Below are 13,914 nucleotides of genomic sequence, written 5' to 3'. Positions count from 1 at the left end.
TTAAATGTTTTTTTGACAGAAATTGCCTTGTAGCAGTAAACTAATAACTACATTTTCCCTTTTTGCTTAGATGTGGGTATATATCAATAAATATTTTAGGTCTATATATATATATAATTCTCCAATAAAATATGCAGAGTGGGACTTTAACACTTCAGATAATAACCAAAATGTTAAAAAAAATGTGTATATACATATATATATATATATAACTCCCTTCTCACCCCACGCGGGTGGTCTCATCCACTTTCCAAGCTCGGGTCCTCTACCAGAGGCCAGGAAGCTTGAGGGTTCTGCGCAGTATCCTTGCTGTTCCTAGGACTGCACTTTTCTGGACTGAGATGTCGGATGTTATTCCAGGGATCTGTTGTAGCCACTCCTCCAGTTTGGGGGTCACAGCCCCCAGTGCTCCGATCACCACAGGCACCACTGTGGCCTTCACCTTCCAAGCCTTCTCCAGTTCTTCTCTGAGCCCTTGGTATTTCTCTAGTTTCTCATGTTCCTTTTTCCTGATGTTGCCATCGCTTGGTATTGCCACATCCACCACTACGGCTTTCCTCTGCTCTTTGTCCACCACCACAATGTCTGGTTGGTTCGCCATTACCATTCTGTCTGTCTGTATCTGGAAGTCCCACAGGATCTTGGCTCGCTCGTTCTCTACCACCTTGGGAGGTGTTTCCCACTTTGACCTTGGGGTTTCCAGTCCATACTCTGCACAGATGTTCCTGTTTACTATGCCAGCCACTTGGTTATGGCGTTCCATGTATGCTTTCCCTGCCAGCATCTTACACCCTGCAGTTATGTGCTGGACCGTCTCTGGGGCCTCTTTGCACAGTCTACACCTTGGGTCTTGTCTGGTGTGGTAGATCTGGGCCTCTATGGCTCTGGTGCTCAGGGCCTGCTCCTGTGGGGCCAGGATGAGTGCCTCTGTGCTGTCCTTCAGCCCAGCCCTTTCAAGCCATTGGTAGGATTTGTTGAGATCAGCCACTTCAGTTATGTTCCAGTGGTACATCCCGTGTAAGGGCTTGTCCTCCCATGATGGTCCCTCTTCCAGCATCTCATCCTCTGTTCTACACTGCCTGAGACATTCACTCAGCACGTCATCTGTCGGGGCCTTCTCCTTTGTCGACTTATGGATCTTGGATGTTTCATCCTGGATAGTGGCTCTCACGCTCACTAGTCCTCGGCCTCCTTCCTTGCGGCTAGCGTACAGTCTCAGGGTGCTGGATTTGGGGTGGAACCCTCCATGCATGGTGAGGAGCTTTCGTGTCTTAACATCTGTGGTCTGTATCTCTTCCTTTGGCCACCTTATTATTCCCGCAGGGTATCTGATCACTGGCAGGGCGTAGCTGTTTATTGCCTGGGATTTGTTCTTGCCATTGAGCTGGCTTCTTAGGACTTGCCTTACTCGTTGTAAGTATTTGGCTGTTGCCGCATTCCTTGTTGCCTGTTCAAGGTTGCCGTTTGCCTGTGGTATTCCAAGGTACTTGTAACTGTCCTCAATGTCTGCTATTCTTCCTTCTTTGAGTTAGACCCCTTCTGTGTGGATTACCTTGCCTCTCTTTGTCATCATCCTCCCACATTTCTCGAGCCCGAATGACATCACGATGTCCGAGCTGTAGATCCTGGTGGTGTGGATCAGCGAGTCGATGTCTCGCTCACTCTTGGCGTACAGCTTGATGTCATCCATGTAGAGGAGGTGACTTATGGTGGCCCCGTTCCGGAGTCGGTATCCATAGCCAGTCTTCGTTTATTATTTGGCTGAGGGGGTTCAGACCTATGCAGAACAGCAGTGGGGACAGTGCATCTCCTTGGTATATGCCACATTTGATGGATACTTGGGCAAGTGGCTTCCCATTGGCTTCAAGGGTGGTTTTCCACAACCTCATCGAGTTTGCAATGAAGGCCCTTAGAGTTCTGTTGATGTTGTACAGCTCCAAGCATTCAGTGATCCATGTGTGTAGCATTGAGTCATAGGCTTTCTTGTAGTCGATCCAGGCTGTGCACAGGTTGGTGTGTCGCATTCTGCAGTCTTGGGCGACTGTTCTGTCTACCAGGAGTTGGTGTTTGGCTCCTCTGGTATCCTTACTAATGCCCTTCTGTGCTTCGCTCATGTATTGACCCATGTGCCCACTTATCTTAGCTGCGATGATGCCTGACATGAGCTTCCATGTTGTGGAGAGGCAGGTTATTGGCCGGTAGTTGGGTGGGACTGCACCCTTTGAGGGATCCTTCATTATCAGGATCGTTCGCCCTTCGGTTAGCCATTCAGGGTGAGTCCCATCCCTTAGCAGCTGGTTCATTTGTGCTGCCAGGCGCTCATGGATTGCAGTGAGCTTCCTTAGCCAGTAGGCGTGGATCATGTCAGGGCCAGGTGCTGTCCAGTTTTTCATACCTGAGACAACTCCTGTTGGATGTCTGCCACTGTGATACTCACTGGATTCTGTTCAGGGAGGTTGCTGTGGTCTTCCCTCAGATCCACCAGCCACTGTGCATCTCTGTTGTGTGATGCCTCCCTCTCCCATATCCCTTTCCAGTACTGTTCAGTTTCCAGCCTTGGTGGGTCTGCTCTGCTGTTATTACCCTGCCATTGAGAGTACACTTTCGCAGGTTGTGTTGCGAACAGCCGGTTTATTCGTCTGGCTTCGTTATCTCTGGTGTATCTCTTTAGGCGGCTGGCCAAGGCTTGTAGCCTTTGCTTGGCAGTTTCGAGTGCTTCAGGTATGGGCATCTGGCTGTACCTCTTGGGCATCGGTCTTTTCATTGCACCTCTCTTTTCATTGCACCTCTCTGTCATTTGGCTCACTTCCCTCCGAGCTGCCTTGATTTTTGCCTCCAACCTTCGTTTCCATGGTGGGTATTGTTTCTCATGGCTCCCATGGTTGCTCTTATAGCCAAGCACCTCTAGGATCACTGATGCTGAAGCGTATATCAGCTCATTGGTTTCTTTGATTGTTGTGGTAGGGATCACTCTTAATGCTGCATTCCCATCTTCCATGAGACTTTCTGATGGTACTTCACTTAGCCGTTGTAGTGGGGTTCGGGGTTGCCTGTTTAATCTCGCCATGATCTTATCTTTCAGGTCAGTCGCTGCCTCGCTCAGCGTATCTGTGCTTATTGGGGCTTTGTACCCAATTTCCAGTTGGGGAGATGGTGAAACCTCCCCAACCGGATAAATATCATAATAAAGTGACAAATAGAGTGCAAATTGAGTTTGTTGTTGCATTGTACATTCTAACAATGGTTGGGATGAAGGATTTGCGCTCCTTCCTATTGCTCTTACCCTATAATATATTATAGGATTTTTTGTTTATATATTGTATTTTGTCAGATATATAATAATTTAAGAATAAATTAACAATTTTAGATCTTACAGATATTCAGAGTGAGTTCCATTGTTTATGTTATGTTTACACAGCATAGCAATATTATTATAATATTCCAAAAAGTAAATAGTATTAAGTCTATTTAAGTTTCTTGTTGAAGAGTAGGTTGTTTTGATTGTGGTTTTCTTATTGGAACAGTCCTGTCTGGAAAATGGAAACAGGATATTGCTGCTGGCGGCACGGTGGTGCGGTGGGTAGCACTGACGCCTCACATCAAGAAGGTTCTGGGTTCGATTCCCGGAGGCGGCCCTGGTGCCTTTCTGTGTGTTTGCACGTTCTCTGTGTTTGCGTGGGTTTTCCGGCTTCCTCCCACAGTCCGAAGACGTTAGGTTGATTGGCTTCTCTCCATTGCCCGTAGGTGTGAGTGAATGGTTGTCTGTCTATGTGTTGCCCTGCTGGCGACCCATCCAGGGTGTACCCTACCCCTCGCCTGTAGCCAGCTGGGATAGGCTCCCGTGACCCCGCACTAGGGAGTAAGCGGTTAAGAAAATGGATGGATGGATGGATATTGCTGCTTTGTGGCCAAACTTGAGTGTGAATTTATGCATCTGACCACAAGATGTCACTGTAACACAACTGTTTAGCTACTTTCTCTCTGTCTCAATTACTGTACATGCTAGTATAAAGCAGCTTTAGCACTTGTCCACCCTCCAAGCTGCCATTATTAATAAAACTTTTATATTAACAACCACACAGCCCTCTTCCAGTCACTATCAAGCCCCTTGATCCTCCAGGAAGCCCACATGTCTACTGTAATTTAACAGAGATTAGGAGAGAAAGCCCTTGTGTTCCTCTTGTCTCGGCCTCCTGCTTTGTGGTCAGTTTGATCTCTGTCCTTGGCTGTCAGCTGGCAGACACAAGTGTTTTTTTGGGGGGCGTGGGAGGAATTCTGTGACCTGTTGACTTGTAAATTGGAGCAAAACTAATTCAATGGTTTTCAAGCAAGATATAAAGTAACCAACCACATGAGAAAGTGTGTGAACTCTTACTCTAAACATGAAGAGCCAAATGCCATTTGCTGCAAGTCATCCTGTTCCTCATAAAGCATGTTTTTGTTTATCCATTCATTTTTGCCATAACTTTGATTGAGCGCACTGTCGAGTCTGTAAACTAGAAATACATTTCTCGTCTTGACCAAATGTTCCAATTTTTCAAAGAAGAGTCCAACAAACTCTTGTACTGACTACAGAACTCAGCGTACACACATTCTCATCACTTCCTTTCCCTTTTCCTCTCTATATGAAGATGAAAAGATCTTTCATGTTGTTTCCTCTTGTTGCATTATTTATTGCTGCGTGGCACTTTATTAGCTGGTTTCATCTCAGATTTCGCAGGCTGTTATTGGGGAAGCCTTTGAAATGTGTTTCTGACTCCAAACAATCCTTCTCCCTCTTTCTCTCACTTGTTCCAGTCGCCTCCTATCTCATGATAAAAACCCCAGCAGATTTTCAAAGTGAACTGAGCCACCCTGTGAAGCCGGGACCCATTCAATACTGTCCTAAGGAAAGGAAATGTGACATGAAAGCAGAAATGAGGATCATCTGTGCCATTAGCCTTGTTAGCATCATTAGCACAGTATGGTTGAACTTCAAATGTGTGTCTCAGAGTTATTTGTCATCCTACTCTAATCTATACTCTTTTTCGATGGAGGCTGTTGCATATTGCTCAAGAGGCAGATGTACTTTAAAGAAAGACGAAATGTTTGCTGCCACTAGATGGAAGAGCTGCCCCTGATTCACTGTTCATGAAAGAGGAGAGACGAACTGGACCTAATGAAGCCATTTGAGATGTTTGCAAATGTTTTCAACATACTGAAATCTGATACAATAGAATTATCTTGATTATTTTACATATTCGTTGACATATGTGCATTTGAACAAGAAGCAAAGAAAACAATGCCAACAGCATCAGATGTGCATGATTTCACAGGTACGTAAATGAAGGTAACTGCACCTTACACCTTTTGAATCATACAGTATAAAACATTTATGCCATTCATTCTCAGTATTAAGACATGAAATATGAGCTATATAATTAAAACTATATGTACTTTATTTTACTATTCAATATACAGTAAAAAATTGTGATTTGTAACCAGCATTAGAATGTGTCCAGGTACATTTTTGTTGTTGTAGTGAAGATCTGATCAAATATCATTGCATGTATCGAGCGCTGTTCTTGCAGCTGTATTTTTTAAAAAAGGGCCAATCATTCAGCAGTACAGTGTTTTATTAGATGACACTAGACAAGGACATGAAAATACAGAAAGACTGGACGTCAAATCTCACAATGAGAACTGAGAAAAGGGAAATGTTTTGTAGAATCTCATGCTAACAGTCAGTGATGGTGGTGGTGGTTGAAGCCTATGCAAACTTAACGGTTGAGCCTTTTTTCCTCCACCTTCTTCTTCTCTACATGACGTCTTGCATTTTTATCAGGAAGTTCCAACCACTGCAGCCGATGGTGGATAAGCCCAACAGGCTTGATTTGGTCTGAACTCGTCTTTTATTCATTCCATCGCTCCCAGTGCCCACACCTCCACCGTGGCCCGGTTTTCCCTGGCAGGCCTTAACCTGACTCCCTAATCGGCTGTAGACACGAGGCCCTGCTGTTCCCCACAGGACAGCACGTAGGATGTGGGCAAGTTTGCAGAATGAGAACTGAGTTGTCTGTTTCTCAGGGAGCCATCTTTCTTTTTTTGGTTTTGTTTATCTGCTGGGATGAGGAGAATATACACAGGTCTTGCTACATTATGCCTAAATCTGAGCAGGATCAATAATCCTAGTCGCCAGCTGACTGGGGTACAGCATCAAATGCACCCCAGCTCTTTGATCCTCTGAGGGAGTCATAAACAGCCCCGTCTTTTATTTTATCCCTGTAAAAGAGGAATAAATAAGTACAATCCACTTCAGTGAGGGCCATTGTGCAGGGGAAGCAGCTGGAGATGGCACGGAGCCCTGGTATTGTTTGCCAGCAGCTTCCTAATCGGACCGTGGTGCCGCGTTGGCGTCTGGAGCAGCAGGCAGGACACGTCACGGACATGAAAGGGAGCGTCTCGGGTTTGGGACGCTCGCTGCGGGTCACTTTGTTGTCAGGGTTGTGTCTTCTTCAGTTCCTTCTCATCATTGTTCATGTCACTGATTAATATTCTCAAGAGTGATCTCATTACCGCATTAGTATTTCTACAGCATAACAGACATCAAACACAACGTCTTATTTAGAAGTTGAGGAGGGAAATTGCGCAAGGTCTGCTCTAGATTGAACCCTGTTCAGCCCCATGTGTGGGACTCGCATTAGAGGATTCCAGGGCCTGAATTCTGAACAATGTGGCATTTTCCTCTCCCCCTTTCTCTGCCATGAGTTGGTGTTTTCCTGTTGAGTCTGTCTTTCCCTTAGATGTGGTTCACGGTATTTACAAATCCAACTTTTGGAATGAGAGTCCAACTCCCTTTCGTCTGGGATTAGATAGAAAGAGAGAGGGATGAGGGGTGCGGGAGCGAGACGCGGATCATAGCACGTACTACAGGGTGCTGCCGAGGACAAACTTGAAAGGATTAGGAGGAAACATACAAAATGTCCAACAAATAATAAAAGTGCACATTATTTGTTGTTGGCTATAAAGGCAGATCTGTGTGACTTCTAACAATGCTTGATTAGTTCTGCAAAGGCATAAGTTAAAGAAAAGAAAAGTGGGTCCAAAGAGCTGTATGGAATATTTTGTGACACACAGAGAAGTGACAAGTTCTCAGCCAGCTGGTGGCAGGACATGAGAAGCAGACAAGATTCAATTCAAGATTCAAAAACTTTATTAATCCCAGAGGGAAATTATTTTGCACACATTGATCGCTGTCACAGTTAGAGGTACACTCAAGATGGTAGGAAGATTAAAAATAAGAATGCTAACACATTTACACACACTTAAAATTAGCATACATCAGGTCCAGTGTCTTCACACCTCTGGTGGGACGGCTCAGAAACTGAGTTAATGTAGGAAGTGACTTGTCGAGGCTGGTGTGATTAAATTCACCAGAGATCATAAAGTAAGTGTCGGGATGCTGGTTGACTACTGGAGAAGACCATCTGTATGTAAATCAACGTAAATGTAGTGTTGATAATTGATCATAAATCAACGTACACATAACGTTTATGACTGACCATAAATCAACATAAATGTAACATTCATGAATGACCATAAATTACCTAAATGTAACGTTGACGATCAACCATAATCCAATGTTGACATAATGTTGCCCCAATGTTGAAATGCCTGCTGGCCAATGCCTCATTATAGTATATACTACTGTATTTAGTATATAGTATAAATGTGCTGGAGGTCCGGAATTTGTCATTGATGCATAGACTGTACCTGTCTGCACTGTGAAATGTGTGAAAATATGGGCACATGATGCATTGGTCTGCCAGAAGTTAGTGGCTGTCACAGACTGACAGCGTAGAGGACGTGCATGCAAACGAACTTCAAGCCGGCCACAAAACAGTCTATTGGTGCAACACTCCACCAACACGTGGTGTCCGTATGTTTAGGACAGCACATACAATACAGAATCCCTCATACTGTACACGGCATAAAAAGAGAGCAAGAATCCTCACTTTCCTTTTTCCTCCATCTGGTCAAGATCTAGCAGATGGATACAGTAAATCAGAAACACGACTGTGAGAAGGGTCCTATTAGCGCAGTACTTTCCTTTGGAGGGGAGCACTGTGCACCTGAATATCTGAGAGTCTGGTCAAGTCTTTCCAAAGAACCTGGAATCATCTGCCATTGGTGGTTGCTGTTTGGAAGTTTATTTCACCAAAAGCCACCCAGTATCACAAACACAGCATGGGTGGCCTGGAACTACATGCAACGTAGAACGTGGAGACGATTCCACAAAGACTGCAACGTCTGCCATGAGCAGTAACAGTGTTTTCATCAAAGCGTTCCTTGTTCATTTCATGAACCAGTGGATGATTTGAAATACGATGAACACGTTAGTCATCCACAGGAAGCTGAGACCAACAGCTCCCAAGTTGCGGTTTGGAGGGGCTGGAGGAAGTGGCTTAGTGGCAACACAATGCCCCAGCGTGGCCGCTACACGCCTGCCTGATAAACAGTGGTCGGAGGAAAGCCGAGTGTCAGCCGGATGCGGCTTTGAAGTCTTTGCATATTGTTTTTTGGCAGATAAAAGAGGCAGGTGCCTTTGTTGTCCGAGGCTGGAGGAATGTGAGAAAAGTAGCTGCCATTCTGTGCCATTAAATCCACTCTGACTTTGGTTCCCAGTCAAAAAGGCACGTACAGTATTTACAGGAGAAGTGGAGCTCCATTACCTGCTAGTTTTATGTTACCTTGAGGTAGTAGGTGGAGGTTAAAAGGACTGCTGGCCTTTGATGAAACGGAGCAACACTTAAGCCCCAGAAACCAAGAGGCTTTGATCTCTTAACCTGATCTTCTTATATTTAATAGCAAGACCCAAGGAACAAGCATGGGAACAGGCTGCAGCTCCTTTGATGATGTGGCTGTGGTCCACATGTGCACCTTAAACACATCACAGTGTAATAGTATAAGTCACAAAGCCGAGACTGGAGTGTGTGTGTGATACAGTAGGTGCAGGTTATTGGGACATTTTAGCTCTAATCAATGTGTACTGAGAAGAAGAGACGGACTCTGAATTATCACCTAAATCACAGAGAAGTGACGTTTGCTGTGCAAAACCAAGGAGACAGTGGGCGTCTGTGGTTGAAACAGAGCTGAGTGCTGCTTTGTGCAGACTGTCCGTAAACACCTCACACACGCTGTATTGTAAATGATGGAGCAGCTGTTTGCTGACGTTAACGTGACTTGTCAGCATGTTGGAGCATCACCAATCTCTTTTCAAGCCATTTTTTATAAGTAATGGCTCCATACTGGACCTTTTCTCAGGCTTGTGCCAGAACTGCCAGATGGCCACAGATCTGCATTTGTTTCCCACTAATATGTGTTATATCCGATTCTGACACTGAGGAGACGCTCCTCAAAGTGGTATTCCTGACTTGTACTATTGCATTTAAAACTAAGGACAATGTTCTTTAGTTAGTTCTATGCTGTGCTCATGTCCATCAGATATCTCATACAGACAGAACTGACAGGAAACCGACAGAGGCCGATCTCTGGGTGAAACAAGCTTCGCCATCTCAGTTTTTTCTTCTTCTTTCACCACACCACTCTTGATGTCTGAAGGCTGCAGTTGCACAACCAACACCTGATCTTAATCTTATTCTACCCACTATGTGTCACATCCACATTGAAGCATCAGCCTTCAATATGTTTGTTTTTATAGCACACTGAAAATGACAGCTTTAAAACTGTGCATTATTATGGACTCCACTACTGTAATTCATGGATCTACGTGCAGTCATAAATAAACAATCCACCATTTTCTTGCTATGTACAGTATGCGTTACAGGCTGAGCTGTATTTTCCAGGGGTAGTTTTCTTAAGGGTAACAATGTAGCCTGTCCAGCGAGCTCCCGCATTTACTGGTGCAGTCGATGTTTCCCAGTTTCCATTTGACTAAGGTCTAGTTCACTACTGGCTCAACACTCTCCCAGGTTTTTTGGCTACTCAGCAACTAAGTGGATTTCAATTTTGAAAAATGTATTTAGAATATATTTGAGCAGCAATATCTGAGCAGAGGTGTAATGTATGTACAGTAGAAGCCTGGTCACATTAAGCGTCTGTACTTTTCACATGTTTAGTAGTTTAGGGCACGTCCCAACACAGCAGCCTCCATTCCAAGCCGGCCACTGTGCACTCAAAAAAATAATCAGGCCCAAAACTTGGGCTTTATGTAATTTAATTACAGGGCCACGGTGGAGGTGTGGGCACTGGGAGCGATGGAATGAATAAAAGACGAGTTCAGACCAAATCGGCCCTGTTGGGCTTATCCACCATCGGCTGCAGTGGTTGGAACATCCTGATAAAAATGCAAGACGTCATGTAGAGAATAAGAAGGTGGAGGAAAAAAGGCGAAACCGTTAAGTTTGCATAGGCTTCAACCACCACCACCCCCATCACTGATTTGACGTCCACTCAGTCTGTATTTTCATGTCCTTGTCTAGTGTCACCTGACCTGTGACAGTGACCTGTTGCCTGCCTTAATAAAACACTGTATTGCTGAAAGATTGGCCCTGTTATTTAAAAATATAGCTGCAAGAAAACTGAAGTGAACTGAGCCTGGATACATGCAATGATATGTGATCAGATCTTCACTACAACCACAATTACATTAATGTAAATTGTCCATGTAATTTTATCAATAAGAAGTGACATTTATGTAAAGTCTTTCAGTCATCTTAGAGTTAGGCTATTAAATTGCATAATACATTAATTTATTGCAATTTTACACATAAATCTTATGTTTTTGTTCAGAAACCTGATGTAAGGAGGTAATGAGGAATATTATATTAGCGTTAACTATTTTATCATCAAATTATTACAAAAAAAATTATACATTATTGAGTCTCTTTGGGAAATTGTATTCGCTACATCTGACCTTTACCTTACTGTAGCAATTGTGAAGTGTCTTCAGATGGGCATGAACAGGCAACCAGTCTGCAATACCCATTGAGCCTCTAGAAAACTACTTATACCTCATTTTTAAAAAGTATATATAAAACTATAAATAAATATAACTATAACTGTATAAGGTTAATATATAAAGTTGATTGGTTATTGGTGAACCCTGAAATATAATCTATAAACATAATATAAATTATACAATTTGTACTTTTTCTATTTAGTATTTCCTTTAGTATAAGTACAAACTCCTTGAAGAGTCCTTCATTGTGAGCTCTGGTAGTTCAGTTGGTACAGCATTACTTGTGAAACAGGAGGTTTTCCGTTCAAGCCCAGTTTCCCAGTTTTTCATTTATATAATACTTACAAATTATAAATATGTTTATTAGGGGCAAGAATCGTTTTTATGAGTGTGGGAGCGAGTTGCCCAGCAGTGTGTGGCAGGTGGTGGGCAGGCGGCAAAGAATCTCCCTGTGGTCTCAGAGAGACGAGTGGGACAGGTGGTGGTGGACCCCTTTAATGTCGCTGAGCAGTAAGTCTTTACTGGCAGACCTGCTGCTGTTTCATGTGGTTTCACCCCAGTTACGTCTATGCTATGCGGCCCGGCTCCTTAATCCACCAGCGACATGTGCATTGCTGTCATTGCTCTTGTTCAGAGTCACCTGTCCATGACAGCTGGCAACCCACTTCTATACATGTCCTATTTTTCTCGGATGAACCTGATGCTACATCATAAAGTTCTTAGGAAACATCAACAAATTCATTCAAAGCTGAGCAGTTGTCCAACAGTTTGGATGTGTTTACATCTTTGTTAATGTCTATAATTAGCTAAAACACTGAAAGTCATGGAGCCAATTGTTGTGTGTTCACAGCATTATTGTTATTAGGGCTTTGGAGCAGAGTGCTATCACTTATAGCATATAGCATAGGGGCTGTCACTGTCTGTGCTTTGATGGATTGCATCATTAGCCTAATGCTGTTTTTCTGTGTGTGCTAACGGGGGGGACCTGTCAATATGACCGTGTCTAGTTTCATATTCCCAGGCCACAAAGACGAAACTCTTGTTTTGGGCAGAGACTGGTTGGGGCTCATTTGTAACGGGCTCCGGGTGCGTTTGATGTCGACTGGGCCGTTCAGCATCTGAGAATGCGAGTGGCAGATACCAAACAGCAAATGAAGCGCTTGAGATTACAGAGAGAGCTTCAGTTATAGCCATCGATTTAACAGATGGGTTTTGCCCTGATCCATCAATTTAACACTCGCCTCACACGGAACATTTTATGATCAATACTGATGTGAAACTGGGGTTGTGTAACTTTAAGTGCAGCCTACTATTTCACTGCGCTGTCAGTTAAGACACATTCAGACTAATACATCTGATTCTAGCTTTCCCCTTTGTTTTCCACATCCTTTACCAGGAACATGCTCTTATTCTTTTCATTAGTGCCTGTTTGTTGGTCCTCCGTAATGATCTCATAAGGGGCTTTTTAGTAGAACATGGTGCTCTGTGATTGAACGGTTTTATGTGGAGTCAAAGCACTCAGGTTTGCACAGCAGGGCGCCACTTCAGATCACTCAGCATCAATCTCTGCGGCGCTCTAAGGGAATAAAAGCATCGATTTCTGCGCGGCCTCCGTCTCCGTTTCTCCCTCTTCTACCCCCATTTTCCCCTCTTGCACAATAATCTACTGGAACCGTCCCACACTATTTCCTCTCCTTTCCCCTGGAACCAGTGATTAAGCGCCTAACCAGTTCATACAGAAAAAGAAATCTGCTTGAAATGCAAACATTGTTGTTCTGACAGCATATATTTAAGTCTACTTCATACGTATGTAAATGTATAATTGTATAATTGTATGTTAGCATGTTAGCCAACAATTTATTGACATTCTAAGCACATTTTAAGGCAAATTTAGGCAAAAATATTATAAATACCTTTTCGTGCCACTACGGGATGAATTGGTAACAATGCAGCTGTTAATACTGGATAGTTTTCATCTTACCATAACAAAGTTTAGGTGACCAATGCACAAATAATGAAATATTGTGTCTCATTAACCCTCTTCTTTAGATGCCATCTCCCTCTTGGTGCCATCTGCAGGGCTCAGCCTGAGCCCGTGACATCACTTCCTCTCACACACGCAGGCGTTAGTGGGAAATTGTAACCACATGACATCACGTAATGGCTCCAGCGTGCGGTGAGAAGCCTCCAAGCGCCAGGAGATGCTGGAATGCAACAACTCACTTTCTTTGTTTGAGCGTTGGTTCATCCGCGCTGACATTTCACACAACTATTCTGGAAATCAACCTTTTTATTGTACTTATAATAACACAAACCCAAAAGTTTAAAGTGAAACTGCACATTAATTTGGGTGTTAATCATCAGGTCACGGCAACCTTTGCACTCTCCCTCTGCTGTTATTATCACACTGCTCAAAGCCTTCATCCAATAACTGGATCTGACTCCTCCGAGTCTTTCATTCTGCCGAAGGAGCTTCACACATCTTGTATCCATCATCTGTCCCTCCCACACACGACACACTCCTCCTCTGTTCTCACGTTAATCTGTCCGTTCCTCCCTCGCACATTTGCACTCTATTCCAGTAATTTGCTCATGTGAGACCCTGGGACACCACCACCCCCCACCCCCGCCTGCCTCCACATGGCAACACCAGCAACCAGTGCACACAACCAGTCCAGGCACAGACTCTGGATTCTAATATTGCCTCTTCAGATTAAGTGTACTAGATGGCTGTGGAGAGGGGGATTCCTTCTCATGTGGCTGCAGTAAAAGATCAGAGGATGTGGAAGTAGATGTCCACTAATCCATCTACTTATGATTCTTGCCGTTTTGTTCCACTAACTTGAACCACCAGTCACGGAAAATGACTTATGAGCGCTCTGTACTGTACACGGCACATTTTTGGTTTGGTAGCATCTGCGGATAAAGCGTTTTCGCATGCAGGCTGTTGACTC

Source organism: Betta splendens, chromosome 1 (genome assembly GCF_900634795.4).
Source record: "Betta splendens chromosome 1, fBetSpl5.4, whole genome shotgun sequence".
In the NCBI taxonomy this organism is placed as follows: Eukaryota; Metazoa; Chordata; class Actinopteri; order Anabantiformes; family Osphronemidae; genus Betta; species Betta splendens.
The sequence above is the reverse complement of the archived record's forward strand: the minus strand, read 5'-3'. Positions refer to the sequence as shown.